Raw genomic sequence first — 18,254 nt, forward strand, 5'->3', positions numbered from 1 at the left:
TATCACAATTAGTAACCTTTCTGAAATGGTGTTTGTATTTTTTTTTTTTTTTTTTTTTTTACGTTTTAAAAGGTTTTAGCCCATTTAAAACGGAATTCTAATAAAATAACTCTGTATAACGAAATACAGCAAAACATGCTTTTCGTAAATATTATGTGGTATACTTAGTAGATACAGTATCAAGACAAAACCAAAATCGGAGAGAGATCCTCCACATAAAAAGGTATTGGGATTTATCACTTGGTGTAGGAAGTATGTTTTCTGGGGCACTTTATTGGAGCTACTCATGTTCTCCTTTGAATTTTATATCATATCTGATTATATAAAAAGCCCTTCCAAAGGTTTTCACCTAAAGGTGCATGGTTTGTCCTCAAATTTTTACTACTTTGGTCAAATATTGATAGCTGCATTTCACATCAATATTTCTACAGTCCTGGGACAGCAAAATGTCTCAACACATTTGATTATGCTTCACTTGGCTAAACATGATTGCTTCATTAGGATGAACTTGACTCTACCATTGTCAAAGCAGCCGTCTTCTTTTCTAATGATGGAGAACTTAACCCTTCCACTGGTGTGAATTCTGCAGGTCTCTCACATGTCAGGACTGCGGAACCACCTGTGATAATGTCTGGTTATAGCTCTAACTGTTCAGGTAATGTCAATTGAGTAACAGGGAGTTCACACAGCCCTGTACTGTAATGATCTGTCTGTTTAATTAGATCCTCAATTAAAACACTTTCTTCAGTTCCTTTTCTTCAGGGAACAGAACAGAAAACAATGGCAGTTTGCAGAGACAGTGTTAAAAGAACTGTAATAAACCAAACTGAAATCCTTTGGCTATACCATATTGAGAATATTTTGATGTTCAGATGGTATCATGGTGGTTTAGTGGTTAGCACTTTTGCCTCACACCTCCAGGGTTGGGGGTTTGGTTCCTGCCACGGCCCTGTGTGTGCGTAGAGTTTGCATGTTCTCCTCGTGCTGCAGAGGTTTCCTCCGGAAACTCCAGTTTTCTCCCCCAGTCCAAAGACATGCATGGTAGGCTGACTGGCATGTCCAAAGTGCGTGAACGTGTATGATGTGTGCCCTGCGACGGATTGGCACCTCATCCAGGGTGTACCTGGGATAGGCTCCAGGTTCCCCATGACCCTGTCGTATAGGGCGGTATAGAAAATGGATGAATAGATGAATTACTGTATTGTATCATCATTGGGTTTTACAATGCTGGGACAGCAGGACGTATCAACCCATTTGATTATGACTGACTAGGCTAAAATTAATTCCTTCCTTAGGAAGAACTTGACTCCACCATTGTCAAAACAACTGTCTTCTAGTGAAGGAGAACTTCCACTGGTGTGAATTTTGCATGCCTCTCACAGGAAAAAAGGGAGGAAAAAAGACTGTAAGCGCCAAAATACTTTGGCTATTGAATATTGAGAATATTCTGATGTTCAAAAGTTGGTGTCTTCACAGAAGTCAGAGCCATGGATCTATAACCAAGAATGAATACTGAACGATTTATCACATATAGATCATGCATTGAATTACTGTAAAATGGACCTAGGTGTTGCTCAAAATAAATAGCAGACTAAACTATACTAAATATAATTTCTTAAAATTATGTCTTAATATCTCAGAATAATAAAGTTAATTTCATAATAGATTTGACATATGTTTGAATGTCTGATGGCAATACCTTTTAAAAGATCTGAAGATCGAAGCATCATTTTTCGTTAACATATACCTTATAGACAGATGACAAATAAAGGGGAAAAATTGTGTATCTGTTATGCTGTGGGGCATTTATTTATTTTACTGGGCATGGTCTCCTCCAGAATGACCCTGCCTCAATCTACAGGGGCAAGAGCGCTCACCTGAATGGTTTGATGAGAATGAAAATTATAACATCACATCTCACCACACCTAAGGGAGATTTTGGTGTGAGACAGCGCTCTCCATCACCACCATCAAAATACCAACCGAGGGAATATTATTTGGAAGAACTTTGAAAGACATGGTGCTCCGAAACTGTTCTGTTGGCTCGTAGTAGCCCAAAACCTTACTAAGACACTTCATGTTGTTGTTTTTTCTGTTAACTTATTATAAATAAAACACATTCATGTCTACACATACCACGTTGTAATTATGCAAATGTTGCCAAATGTTTACATTTTCAATCCCAAAATTTCCTTTGAGATCAAAGCTCACATTTGTGCACACAAAAACATTTAAATATCTATTTTTTCCCCTTACATATAATCACATTCAATTATTTCCATAACGGTTAGATTAGCCAATCTATGGTTGGATAATGGTTAGATAATCATAATTTCAATTCCATTCTAAGCCTTTACAGACCAAAGCAGCTGTTAAAACACACAGATCAGTCTGGAAGAAAATTAGCACTTTTCTCTTTTACCGTGAAGACTCCTGAAGTATCATTAACACCTGAACGTGTGAAAATAGCTTAGCATTGCTGAACTACAGTTTGGAATCTGCTAGTGAAAAGCTTTCTTTCAGACATGGATTCCAAGAAGAAATACTGCACCATTTTTGCTGTTTATTTGTGTATTTTAAAAATTACATCATAAAAATTACATCAGATTATATCAACTACAATAGATCTGATCCTGAACATTTTTCACCTTCGCTACTTATTTCTTGCAACAGAAACAGCTCAACAAAATAGTTCATGCAATTCTGTGGTTGTGAAATAAGTTACATTTCACATGGAAATGTCAAACTGTTAAGAAAAATTAAGCATAATTAACTAAAATACAAAAAAGTCAATCTGTAGTCACATGCAACATCTGTGAGCGGTGTGATTTCCCTCAGCCTTTCTCTCAAGGAAATGAAGAGGTGTCAGGCTGGCATTTTTATAGCGAGATAGTCGAGTGCAGTCACTGAAACAGAAAGGCAAAAAAACTGGAGCAGAGAGCAGATGGATCACCGGATTTCTGCAAAAAAAAATCTGACATATCACAATACATTAGAGAAACAGATGAAAACTTACTGTTAAGAACACATTTGTTCAATGAAAGGTATTCAGATTAGAATAGAAGAATGGGGGGATGTCTCACTGTGAACCCTTACAATATCACAGGAGTCCAAGAGAACCAAGGGAGTCCAACAGCCAGGAGTCCAAGAGCACATAATTAGCCCCATCAACTGTGAGTTCACATTATATCATGTATACCAAATAAGGCAGTTAGTTGCTCTTGTAAAAGTGCATTCAGCAGTGCATGAACAGCAGTTTGGAAAAAAAATTAGTGGCTTTACATGTATTGGAAGAAGCATGTGTTAGCCATCACCCTGCCAGATAGGTTCTTGTTGTGCAACAAGGGAGAGGGCTGGGAATTGGTCATGACTAAATTCAGAGCAAATTGTATAAAACAATTTAAATCTGTAGCAAAATTTAGTGGTTTAGATCTGAGATCTAGATTTAGATCTAGAGTTGTGCACAACTCCACTCACATTTTCGTAAACAAATACTAGGAGAAGCAATCAAACCCATGTTAAAAATAATACACGCCTACTTTAGAATTATCTAAGCTAATTAATTAAACTAGCGGTTATCAGACCATTGTTAAAATAAACTGACTTGTATCAAGCTATAAGCCAATGTCAAGCCTCCCCTTTATTCCAAAGAGTAGCTAAGCTCATACTTGCATAGGAATCACATACTCAATATACAGTATTTCAGTCAGTACCTCATCACAGTCCTAAAACAGTGCTAGTTAAAATAGTAATGGTAATAGTAATCCTACTACTGGCCTCTGATCAGGGTCGCTTTTCTTTGCTTGTATTACTTGATCTCAGTGCAGCATCTGATGCCATATATAACAATAATTTTCTAGAATTTTTTTTTCTGAATCATGGACATAGCTAATTTGTGGTTCAGACCTTTGAGACCGTTCTGATTGAACGATATCAGTTTGGTGTCATTATTGACAACAGTCTCTCGTTTGAAGCTCAGAGATAAAAAAATAAGTACGACAAACTTTTATGACAGAAACAATGCTTACCTAAGATATATATGTTGTTAAATGATGCAGAAAAAAGCTTGTTTCAGCATCTCACAAGCAGTATTGATCAATTTGAAAATATATTATAATTAGTTAATAATAGTATATTAATAGTTCATAAAATAGTTAATATCTCATTATCATTCCTATTTAAAATGAGAAGAACAGAATCAAACCATGACTCTCATTTATAGAACAACACTTTCATGTCTCAGACATACCTAGCTCACACTGCATAATATTTGACAAGAAAAAACAATGTGAGGCATTTTGAGCGGAAATTGCTCACATAGCTGACAGCAAGACACACTCTCTTAGGGGGTATGTCACTGGATCTGGCAGACCAGTGGGAAGGTGATGATGAAGAGCAGGGGAACAGAGTCTTTTGGATTAACACGCGTCTGTGAGTGTCAGTGGCCTGAATAAACATGGACACGGTCTGTCCAAAGCATCCAGCGCCAGCCATGCATGATGGCACAGCTGGCAGGGCACACAGATACAATTCCTAAAGCTGGGCTCTTACGTGGCTTTTAAAATCTAGGGAGTGAGACAGTATACCATGCTAAACAAATCTAAAATAGTTATACTGTTTAGGTCATGCTATACAGTTATAGTAATGATCTTGCAATAAGAGCTAGTTACCAGTTGTGGTACATCACTTTAATTTTGGTATCAGATATTAAAAACATAATGGTCACATTAAAAATAGATTTGATAAACTACTAAAGGCTAATCACAATCCTCTTAAGTATGTTGCAATAATATTCTAATAGTTTCATGAAGCATATGTCTCTAAAGCATATTGCTTTAAGAAACAGCAAAAGTGGGAAATCTCATTAGAAAATCTAAGTTTGTATGGAACCCATGACAGGGAAGTGTTAATGTGTCATAAAATGTAATAGCAGTGAAGTTCCAATCTGTCAATGAAGGCCATACAACATCAGTTTGCCAGGAGAAGGGGGTGACTGCATGTAGGCTTGGAGGTATTTCAAACTTGCATATTCATAGAAATGGGATTTTATTTATTATTCTGGATTGGGCAAAACCAAAGGGATTCTGTATCTTTCATTTTCTGTCTATTGTTATTTTTCAAGTTGCTACAGTGCATCCGGAAAGAATTCACAGCGCTTCACTTTTTCCACATTTTGTTATGTTACAGCCTTATTCCAAAATGGATTAAATTCATTATTCTCCTCAAAATTCTACAGACAAAACCCAATAATGACAATGTGAAAGACGTTCGTTTGAAATCTTTGCAAATTTATTAAAAATAAAAGATAATAAAAAAGCCCATTTACATAAGTATAAGTTACGCAAGAAATGCAGTATTCACTACTGAAAATGGTTCACTAGACAAGTTCGGTGATCTCTTATGAACAGTTAAATATTAAGCAAATTCTTTAATATAGTAAAAGACATGACATTGATTTGTCCAATTACTATAAATAAATTTGTGAAATACTGTTGCACCCCTTCATAAACCATGCACTTAAATAAAACATCTTGTTTTATTATAGACATGGTAATTATTATTCATCACATATTTACAAACATATAACATCATGTACATAGTATTATAAGGCATTTTACTAATTGATATATTACACATGAATTTCTAGCTATAAAAGGATTCATATAAATACTTTAGTTCTTTTAAAATCTGTTAAAATGTTCTCCAAGTTTAAAGCATTCCAGAAATATAGTCAATATTCACATTAGCATATACTGGGCCATTTTAAAATAAGACATTTTCACCATTTCCAATTTATGTTAATAAGTTGAATTACATATGAAACAGCAGAGAAATGGAACAGCAAGGATTAAGAGCTGAGATTTTGTTCAATTAAAAATCTCATTTTGTCCAAACATCTCATTTGCATGACAATGGTTTGTGACCAACAAAAATAGCAATTTAATTCTCCCAGTGCTTTCTGGGTTATTTAAGGGAATATTATAGATGTAGCATGTCACTGCCATTAGTGTGATACTGGTTAAAGTGATTTAGCATTGATTGGCCTCTATAACTCTGTGCTGCAATAAAAGAGATGATATTGGTTTCTTTAAAAGGCATTCCAGTAGGCTTGAACTGCAATTGATTGAGGTGGCCTACTGTGAAGACCTTAGACTATCCGGGATTTATTGGTTTCTGTGGAAACTCAAATTGCCCATGAGGTTCCTTGACAATAGGCAGGCAGGCAAAACTTCAATGAGATAGTCAAATAGCTTTTATAGGGCAAAAAAAAAAAAAAAACACACAAGGAGAAAAAAAGTATTTATGGGATATAGAAACAGCTGGGCTTATTGAAAGAACTGAAAGTTCCTGAATCTTCCTGGTGTGAGCAAAGCAATTTTGCCAAAGCCACCGTTAAGAACACTCTATACAAATTTATTGTTTCAAACAAATTTTATTGCATAGGGAAAAAAACATGAAGTCTGATCAACATCTATGTTTCTTAGTTGTGTAATGAGCTACTTCATGGTTATAATTTTTGATAGCTGTGAGCAGAACATGAGGTTTACTGAGGTTAGTTTATATATATGTATATATATGTGTATATATATATATATATATATAGTTATTTTATATTATATTACATCTATGTCACATTATTCACAGTTCACAATATTGTAATTAAAATGATTATGTAACTAACAAAAAAAAGATAAATGGTTTCCACCTTTTACTCGAGTTCATGAAACAGCATAAAAGGATTGCATAGAGTGACACATGCAATGCACATTCAAATTCAAATTTCTCCAGAATAAGAAAGCTTAGAAGACATCCATCCTCATACTGCTTCTCAGGACCTGAAACGTTGCCCTAAAATGTCAGTATCTAGCTGCACACCAGCACGTGTTGGTAAAGTCTCAGGCTGGAGAAAGAATCCACTGATTTGGCGAATTGTTCTTTCAAAAATATGGTATCCTAAAACTAATCTAGCAAACTGACAAACTGAAATTCTGACACTAAATTAGCCAATTTTACTCCAAAAAACTTAAACACCTAAATTTCATTTAACATTAACATCAAATTAAGACAGTATTTTGATATACAGTAAACAATTACTGTCCAAGTTGAATGTCTTCATATTTTAAAGACATGTCTAATTCATGTCCTTTTCACATCTGCTATAGTTCCCCTATAGAGTTGTAGTTGGTGTAGCTGGAAGTGGAAAACAGTGGATTATCAAATGGAATTCAATGCCAGTTAATTGTAAGTTGGTCATTTTTAAGGTACTGTCCCTACAATTACTGCCAGCTACCATGAACCCCACCTGTTCTGATGCAAGTCCACTAATAGCTGATTTCAGAGACCTCCTATCAGTTCAGATTCTTGCACTTACAATGCAAGCTTCTGTTTTGGATTAAATTCCTTATTGCCTAAAGAGAGTAGACAACTGTCTTCTCCATTCATGTCCCTTTAATGTCCACTCAGTGGATACTTCCAAATCCAACAGTCCAATGCTGAGATCCCCATGTATAATAATATATATAATAATATATATTAGCTTTACCTTAATGAGATGTACAAGGCATGAGGCAACTAAGAATATATGCAAGTGAGTGCAAAGCCATCAGCTTGAACCAGGTGTAAAAAAGGATTGGTTGAGTTAAGGTATATTTTTTACTGAATAAAGAAAGTTAGTTCATGATCAGTTATGGTTTACTAAGGGTTGGTCTGCCTAAAAACTGACTCATACATTTAGATCACAGCTCCTTACAGCCGAGAACGTCATAAGCACCACCCACTTGGAGTTTGATCATCATCTCTACTGATTCTCATCCAAGTTATTTAGGTCAGGTGAAAAAAATCCAGGCAAGCTGGATGCTTCAATGCTAGAAGCAATTTACAGACACAGTACTGTAGTTAAATCTATAACATTGACCATACTAAGTGCTGTTTAGAGACTGTTATCATCAACATTAAAATTATCATAAACACTAGCCGGCTAGCTTGTTGCTAAGTTCCTTGCTATTGTCTGCTGGCTACCTTACTGCTAAGATACTCGCTACTGTCCGCTGAGATTGCTGTACGCAATTTCAGTTCACAATATTGCATGAATGTTTGATGTTCACTGTAGTACTAATAGCCACTCAGGCCTGGAACTGTAAAAGTGCAGCTAAGTAGCTATTGATGAGCTTTACATGCTCTGATTGAGCAAACAAAATACATGCTTCGTGGAGGCATCCATGTTTTTTTCCCACCACGTCATATGTAGAATCTGTCGAGGTGGGAACTGATGTTATTACAACTTGCAAATTTACCTTTTTCACTTACAAGGTACCATGAATGCAGCAAAGCTCAGTCATAGTGACTAGAAGGTTGTTGGCGTGCAGGTTGACTGCCACTCTTGGTACTTTGAGCAAGACCTTTAACCCTGGTTTCAAATAGCAGTGATTTTTTTTTTTTTTTACATTACTATAGGCTGGTCACTAGTAGCTGTTCTTGAGTTTACTGCTAAAAGAAAATTTCTTACCACCCTCAACTACCATTAGTGGTCTTCACTTCACTTCGCTTCTTCTAAAGTCAAACTTTGCTTAACTTCATAGCACCCAGGAAAAACACTCATTTGCACTGCAAAGGTTCTTCTTGTCCCTGAATCATTGCTTTAAAGACATCCTTGTGGTCACTGTGATAATAATATATCATCACGTGACAGATGGCATTATCATTCAGGAGAGAAGCGGTACTTTAAACAAAACAAAGGTTGAGTGCACAATTTCATGGAAGGTTTTTTTTTTTTTAAATGATGCAGAGTTCTAAAGTAAAAAGATGCCAGATGGTAGATCTTGAAAAAGTATGATGCTCCGGTCTGCTAAGTATTGGGGAGAAAAAGCACTCAGCAGGAAGAACAGGCACAAGAGTGAATAATAGCCTTCATGCAGCAATGAGAAATACAGAAATTTCTGAATTTCCCATAAGACTCTGACATCACATTGAATACATGGAAGAAAAAGAGGTTAGATATGTATGGAGCACTACAGCAAGGTGATATAATGAGTAGCTACACCACAATACACTCTTCTGAATCATAAATAAATCTCCAAGTAATTCAATTAACTGGAGATCAACGCATAAGAAAACCAGCATAATCTAAACACCCCCTCGCACGAAGAGCAAGGATTGATACAAGATGATCACATCAAACATTTTGATTAACACAAGACCAGTTTTCCTACTGCAGTCTTATGATTAACAATATATCGTGCAGCCTCAGTCAGAAGATCATTAATTTGTCAGTTTAAAACTCTTCTATTATTACCCTAATTTTAAAACTGCTGTGTAAATTGCTTAGGAGATTGTAAAAAATGAATTAAGTTTAAATTATCTTCAGGAAATTGCTCTTGGTCTGATCAGAGATAGCTTTTTAATCTATTAAGATTTTTTTTTTTCCAATCCTAATGATCTGACAAGTTTATATCAGTGAGATTTGATTGGACTGTAGTGTCTACTCTGCAAAACCAAGTTAGTAAAAAAAAAATTTTTTTCAATTGTTTGGAATAGATTACAGCAGATGATGGTAACATCTGTGAATCAAAACTGATTTTTGGAGTAAACATTTTCATTTTATTGTTGTCTTACTGTGATTTCCTTTACATAAACAAGTGAATTTCACCAAATTGTGTTTTCTATAAAAAATAAATAAATAAATAAAACACTTTACAAATTTTTCTTTGACCTTCGATTAGGTCATTATATTTTCTGTGGACCCAAAACAATTATGAGCTAGCAACAGAAGCAGATGACTTCATCTTCCTCAGCTGGACCAAAAAAGTGGTAGCACTCAACTACTATTAGTAACACAATAAACTGCTCCGTTTATTCAGGCAATGCAACATCTTATTAGGTTTGGGCTCTTCATTCTAGATCTAATTACACGCTCTTATACCCTCAGACTGTGTTCACTTCTGGATGGCATTATCAGAGGAAAAAAAACATTACGGCAAGGCATTGTACCTATGATTAATCATAATGTGCTATTCAAAGTGGGGCTGGGTTTGTTACTGGCACTGTATCGTGTTACAAAACATGCTTATAATGCACTATATAAGGCATGATAATTCATATAAAGTGAATGGGATGTTCAAATACAATTATAAAAATTCACGTAATGCATTATAATGTTTATCAAAGTGTTCAATGTTTATTATAGATATGACATTCAGAAAAATTGTTACCAGTACCTGCCAGCAACTACAACCTTGGCTTAACATATAAAATAAAACACATACCGTCTCATCATTAACCTGTGAAAAGTTATTCCTTGTTCTCTTATGAGATGATGGTGATGTTTATTTATCTCCTTTCTATAAAGATGACTAGCCCTATATGAGAGCTGATTTATACTGTGTTCTAGCTGCCACGTATACGTTATATATTTAATCATTAGCACTTCTTATCTGAGGCATGTTGATTCTCTAAAAATTGTACCCAATACACCAACTTGTAAAGTTTATTGAAACAAGGGAGGCTTTAGGTTTTAGGATGTTATTGCATATCATGATCGCTTTATAGCTGTTCCTTCCCCTTGATATATCTTTGCTAGGTGAAGCATACACAGCAGAAAAGCTGATCTACGTCAGAGTAAGTCCTAACACAAACAGTTTGCTCATATTAATAGCGTCACCAATGGCATGTACTGTTCTTAGTCCAGCAAGAGAGACAGAGTGGAAAGAAAAACCAACAGAAAGCTGCAAAGACATTATCTGTCCTTATTCATAAATTCAGTTCTGGAGCTGGTTATTGTCTCTCCATGACACCTTCTGTCACTGGAGTCGATGATGTGTTGTCGTGCATGTCAGTTTTAGTCCTGTTGTTCAGTTCTCCAGTCACAACTTAGGAGATAGAAGGGCATGACCAGAGAAATATAAACACAGAGAGAGTATATTAAGCTGTAGAACAAAGCTGTCAGCAGCACTGGCACTTCTGTTTCTTATCTTTCACACCTTGGAATAAATAGTGAGTAGTGCTGAGGCATGAAGAGTCACAGTTCAAGTCATGGAACACATACATTACCTATTAGCCCTGTCAGGTTTCTATTACTTTTTGAAGTATAAAATTAAGCAACAAATTCCTAAAATACTACTTCCCAAAGCACATTAAAAATTCACATTCCTGGATAAGAGCACTGTAGAAGGAGCGTCATAAAGGTTCAAAAGCTCAAATTATGGACTATTAGAGCTGGGCTTCTCCTCTCAACACATCAGTTTTGCAAAATAAATAACATGCAAAATTGGTCAGCAGTACCATTACAGATTTTAGAGAGAAAATAATACGATCAAAATTTTTGCACACACTAAGGATTTATTGATTTCATTGTCAATCACAAACTCAAACACTGTATATGACAAAATACATATAAACGTGTACATATATACAGTGATCGCTTAATAATTGGCAAATCATAAATTCATTAGCTAGCCCACATAGGTAATGAAAGCTTTTGTTTGCCCAGAAGTCTAACTGACTACACTAAACCTGGTACCTAACAATGTAATAAAGTATAGTGAGCGAGTTACAGTGGATATATAAAGTCTATACACCCCTGTTAAAATGGCAGGTTTTTGTGATGTAAAAAAAAAATTCAACTAAGATAAATCATATCAGAACTTTTTTCACCCTCAATGTGAAATTACAACGTGAAACGTGAAATTAAGTGACAATTAAGTTATTTATGACTGCTTTTCTTCAGCCAGAACTGGGGTTATTAATCATGAATAACTACAAATAACAGTCAATTTTAGTGCAAAACCTTTTGGTGTCTGCTAGTAAGCTGAAGTTGAAAAGGAATTTCCCATTATAGCACAAGAATGACCAAAAGCATACATCCAACTCAACAGAGGAATGACTTAACCAAAAGAAGATCAATGTTTCTGAATGGCTCAGACCTGTATCCAACTAAAAATATGTAGGGTGACCTGAAGCGGGCTGTGCAAAAGCGGCCTTACAATTTGTTGGATTTAGAATGTTTTTTGCAAGAAAAAGTGAGAAAATATTGCCAAGTCAAGATGTGCCACACTGACAGACCACTGTATTTGCAATATTATGTTTAACCGTGAAATGACAGTGTGTAACAAGCAGGAGAGTTATATGACAGCTTGATGCTACACTTTATTTTGCTACGTTTGTTTCAGTGTTTCCACACACCTGCATATTCCTGATTCTGAAAGAGTCCTATGTCATCCATGCACACTAGTTAATCTGAGTAAAAGCTGATATGTGTGGTGCACACAGCATTGAGTTGTGTCACACCATTATGAAGCACATTTTGTTTAAATATACATATCAAATTTTAAAAAACATTATTTGGTATATTTCAAAAAGTCAATAGTAAGACCGCCATCCTACTGAACCTACATATCTGCTGGGCAACTATAAATTAAAACTAATAGTGCTAACATGTAATCTTCTTGTCCCAGTGGCCCAGGCTAGTAATCTGCCCACCCCTGTAACAGACATAAAATTTTACATTATGGAGCATCTCAAGCAAGAGCAAATTTAATGTACATGTTTATATCATCCCTGCCCTTTATAATATGCACTGGATGGGTTACAGTTCACATTCAATTCAAAATTCATCTTCTGACATTTAAAGCTCTTTATAAAAAGGCCCTCAATATCTGACTAAACTACTCCATTTAAGCGCACCTTACCGTACTCTCAGATCTTCCAGCAATTATTTCCTTGTCATTCCTAAGTTTTGACTTTCCTCAGTGGGTGGCAGTTAATTCAGCGTTGTGGTACCTGAACTCCAGAATTCTGTCCCACAGAGCCTCTGCAACATCCCCTCCATCACAACCTTCAAATCCCAGTTAAAATCTTACCATTCCACTGTCTGCTACTGTCTAGTGCCCCAACTAATATCCGTGTTCTTTCCATTTACTTTATGCATAATTTGTTTTGTTTTCCTATGGTCCATAGTTTTTGTAGTACGTGTACAATCTTCTTTGGTTATTCGTGATGTAATGATCTGATGATGTGGCTCGATACTTCGTTTTAAAAGGCCATGATTGTAACCATCGCAACAATCATAAATCGATTTTTCTGAAAAAGCATAAATGGGTGTGCAAAAAAGAATTCATATGTATAAACTGATGTGTAAATAATTTAATAGGCTATGTATCCTAGCAGATTCAGTGGTATCATCAAGTATCAAATAATTTCCTTATAAATCAAAATCATACTGTATCATATGGAAGCCTGAGGATTACACCCCTATTGGTTATTGTCTATTTGCCTGTTCACATGTTATGTTGCCCTTATATAAAATTTTAAAATATGTTATCTGTGTTTTCCAAAAAGTCGACTGAATCGAACCCTTGGTGCATTTCATTTAGGCAGGCATAAACACGGAATTTTTGGATCAAAACAACTGGTCCTGGTCCGAGATAGCATGGGACAGACTACTTCCAAGTGAGCCCTTGCATATTTTATTTAACCAAACATGCTGTGTATTAGGGGTTGTGGATGATATATATATTTTTTTTAAAGATGTGAACTACTAAACTGGCCTTTGAGGCACAAATCTATACATGTTTCCAAAAGTGATCTCTATGTGTGCCTGTGTTTTCAGACTCAGCAGACAAACTAATAAGTGAGAACGCACTGTTAACTAACCATGCTGTATTCAGTAATACACTACGCTGAGTCTGAGAAGAGCTGCCCTTTTGTATACTCCTCACGGTACATTCATGGGCCACTGCCAATGCAGGTCCAGGCAGACTGAATCACTGAACCATAAAATGTATCCATGCAAATGGCCCCAAGTCAAGTGTTACTCCATAAACCTGAATATACAGACTGACAAGTGACTGGAGACACTGTAATATCAGCATTACCTGTCTCGCCAGGCTATGTCCAACAAAAGCAAGACACATAAATCATATTCAGCAATGGTCACAGTCACAAAACCCTGACCTGCAGGAGCTGATAATTACTTAAATGGAGCTGGATGGAGCTCTACATAATAGCATGTTTTGATGATTGCTGTAGAAAATGCTGGCTAGATGGAGGGCAGAAAATTAGATGTATATAATTCTTCTGCTGCAGTGAGTAATCTAATCACATCAGCGACATTTCCATCGAGCTACCACGAACAGAAACGCTCCCAATACATACATATGCATGTCACTTGTTGTAGGTTAACAGTGAACATAATTTTAGCTAGTGCACATCAATACAAAATAACTGAGTGTTAATAAATAAAATATATATGTTAAATATGTGCGCTTTAATCGCTCAGGATGTACTTGAGTGTGACGGAAGGAGATGAAGCCTTTGAGTCATCTTGCAGTTACAAGTAGAAGACTAGCCAAGGAAAAATACTGTAACCATGTCTCCCCGAAAATACACACAGACAAAACAACAGCATACAATCCCCTCCAGAACTATTGGAATGACAAGACAAATTCATTTGTTTTTACTGTAGACATTTGAGTTTGAGATACAAAGATGAATATGAGAAAGAGACTTTAGAATTTCAGCTTTTATTTCTTGGTATTTTCAGTGATGCTTGAAAGTTTGTGAACCACTTAGAATTTTCTATATATCTGCATAAATATGACCCAATACATCATCTGAACTGAATTAAACAAATTAAAAAAATATATTATGCTTGGCCATTTATTTATTGAGGAAAATGATCCAATATTATCTGTGAGTGGCAAAAGTATGTGAACCTCTAGGATTAGCAGTTAATTTGAAGGTGAAATTAGTGTCAGGTGTTTTCACTCAATAGGATGACAATCAGGTGTGAGTGAGCACCCTGTTTTATTTAAAGAACAGGTATCTATCAAAGTCTGATCTTCACAACCCCAGTTTGTGGAAGTGTATCATGGCATGGACAAAGGAGATTTCTGAGGACCTCAGAAAAAGAGTTGATGCTTATCAGGCTGGAAAAGGTTATACAACCATCTCTAAAGAGTTTGAACTCCACCAATCCACAGTCAGACAGACTGTGTACAAATGGAGGAAATTCAAGACCATTGTTACCCTCTACAGGAGAGGTTGACCAACAAAGATCATTCCAAGAGCAAGATGTATAAAAGTCCACGAGGTCAGGAACCCAGGGTAACTTCTAACTAAAGGCTCACATTGGCTAATGTTAATGTTCATGAGTCCACCATCAGGAGAACACTCAACAACAATGATGTGCATGGAAGGGATGCAAGGAGAAAGTCACTGCTGTCCAAAAAGAACACTGCTGCCCATCTGCAGTTTGCTAAAAATCATGGGGACAAGCCAGAAGGCTATTGGACAAATGTTTTGTAGACGGATGAGACCAAAATAGAATTTGTGGTTTAAATGAGAAGTGTTATGTTTGGAGAAACAAAAACACTGCATTCAAGCATGAGAACCTTATCCCATCTGTGAAATACGGTGGTGGTAGTATCATGGTTTTGGCCTGTTTTGCTGCATCAGGACTGGGACGGCTTGCCAGCATTGATGGAACAATGAATTCTGAATTATATCAGGGAATTCTAAAGGTAAATGTCAGGACATCTGTATGGGATCTGAATCTCAAGAGAAAGTGGGTCAAGAAAGGCAGTAAGACAACCACCCTAAGCACATAAGTTGTTCTACCAAAGAACGGTTAAAGAAGAATAAAGTTACTGTTTTGAAATGGCCAAATCAAAGTCCTGACCTTAATCCAATAGAAATGTTGTAGAAGGACCTGAAGCAAACAGTTCATGTGAGGAAACCCACCAACATCTCAGAACTGTTCTATACTGAGGAACGGGCTAAAATTCCTTCAAGCTGGTGTGTAGGACTGATCAACAGTTACCGTAAACATTTAGTTGCCGTTATTGCTGCACAAGGAGGTCACACCAGATACTGAAAGCAAAGGTTCACATACTTTTGCTACTCATAAATATATAATATTGGATCATTTTCCCTCAATAAACAAATGACCAAGTATAATATTTGTTGTCTCATTTGTTTAATTGGGCTCTCTTCATCTACTTTTAAGACGTGAAAATCTGATGTTTTAGGTCATATTTATGCAGAAATATAGAACGTTCTAAAGGGTTCAAAAACTTTCAAGCAGCACTGAATATGTACATGTGTAAAACAACATTTTGTATCAGACCACCCAACTTGTGGGCGAGCAAAAATATTGGACCATATGACTTGCTTTCTCATTGCAATCAAACCTCACTGGAAGCAGACTGAGAAAACCTCGCTCAGATGCTCTTGGACACTCTTTGTTCTGGTCCACACCCAAGGGTGTTTTCTCTTTGTTCTCATCTGCCTAAATGAACCACACTGTGGGGGAAAGCGTACCAGGGTTCAATTCAAATGGACCAAACACTGCATATGTATTTAAGCACCCTTAAAGGTAGAGAAAGTCCAAAGTTAATAGTTAACAGTTCCTATGCAAATAACGTTCTCTGCACCATATGTTTCAGCAGTCTGACAATAATTTGCAGTTGATGGCTTTTGGGACTGGTTTATTACTTCAGAGTTTGTCTCCCCAAACAGGCTTAGGAAGACTACCGTTCCTCCTTGGATTAAGAACCCTATTCATATTCATAGGATAATGTCTGTCATGTCTTCATTACCAGCCTGTACAAATTCCGAAGACACTCTGCAGTCGTCAGTATCCTCCAGACAGCTTTTAGGTGTTCTGTGATTATTATTCTAAGCAGCATATTAAGGGTAACCGGAGATGAAAGCTGAAGTGTGTGTGTGTGTGTTTGTGCTGAACCAAGGCTTATATTATTAATGATTTGAATAGCCAATTAATCCAGAGTCAATAATAATGCTTTATATCACTGACCTGATCTGTATCATGAGTTACTATCTGGGACAGGATTCATGGACACCTATGTGACAGAAACCTGCTGCTCCTGATGTTTATTGTTAAAGGTTGATTAGGCAGATCCGCACAGAAGGGATTTTCAGATTATGGAAATAGAATGCTTCATCATTTGAAATGGATGGGAAATGCTAAACGATGCAGAGCAGTGCAGTGCTCTATAACAACATGTTCAAAACAACTTCAAATCGTCAATACCATGTCTTAAAGATATAGTCAGAAATTTTTGGTAGACATTACCTGAAACTACCTGTTTTGAAACTCAGATTCATAACACATGCATGCATGTACTTAAATGACAGGCAAGTAGAGGTACCTCACTGATCTTATTGGCTGAATTTTAAATTGAAAATGAATTCTCACATTTACATATAATGGGAAGCCACAGAGACTCACCGGAGGCTCGGTAGAACCCCCATTTGATCTAAGAACAGACTCAATTCTTCATGGCATGAATTTCATAAGATGTTGGAAAGATTCCTTTGAGATTCTGGTTGACATTTAATTGCTGCAGATTTGTCAGGTGCACATCCATGCTGCAAATCTCCCAACGGTATGCTGCTGGATTCAGATCTGGTGACAGGAGAGGCCATTGAAGTACACGTTTAGTTTTTGTGACATGGTGCATTATCATGCTGAAGGTAGCCATTCTAAGATGGGTAAATTGTGGTCATAAAGGGATGCAGATGGTCAGTAATACTGCTCAAGCTATGGCATTTTCATCAACAAGGCATTTCCACTTGCAGAGCCACTGCTCACTGGATGTTTTTTTATTTTTCACACCATTCTCTGTAAACTCTAGAGACTGCTGTGCGTGAAACTCCCAGGAGATCAGCAGTTTCTGAAATGCTCACATCAGCCTGTCTGGCACCAACAACCATGCCACACTCAAAGTCACTGAGATCACATTTTCTCTCCATTCCACTTAATTAAAGTTTTGGCATTAACTGAAGCTCTTGGCCTGTATCTGCATGATTTTTTTGCTGGTACATGATTGGCTGATTGGATAATTGCATGAATAAGCAGGTGTACAGATGTTCTTAATGATGTGGCTGGTGAGTGTAGTGTTTTGAAGTAAAAGTGACTAAGCCCGCAGACATGTTATGAACTTTCTTGAAGATAAACAAAAAGCAAAACAAATATGTAGCCATTGCCCCAAAACAAGTCTAGTTTCATTAAACAATAAGTCACAAAAAGGTTAGGTCAACACCCAAGACAATGACTAAACAATGCATATTTGTAAGTATCTCGGAAACATTTGAGCTCTTTAATATGTGTGAGACATAGACATTGCTTGTTATGACTGGACATTGGCAGCAGGACACAACCCATGACCTAATCGCATGTATGCAATTCCACACCATTCTAAAAATAGAGTGATGTCAATTAACACCTCTGTTATGAA

The sequence above is a fragment of the Ictalurus furcatus genome, chromosome 21 (assembly GCF_023375685.1).
Source record: "Ictalurus furcatus strain D&B chromosome 21, Billie_1.0, whole genome shotgun sequence".
In the NCBI taxonomy this organism is placed as follows: Eukaryota; Metazoa; Chordata; class Actinopteri; order Siluriformes; family Ictaluridae; genus Ictalurus; species Ictalurus furcatus.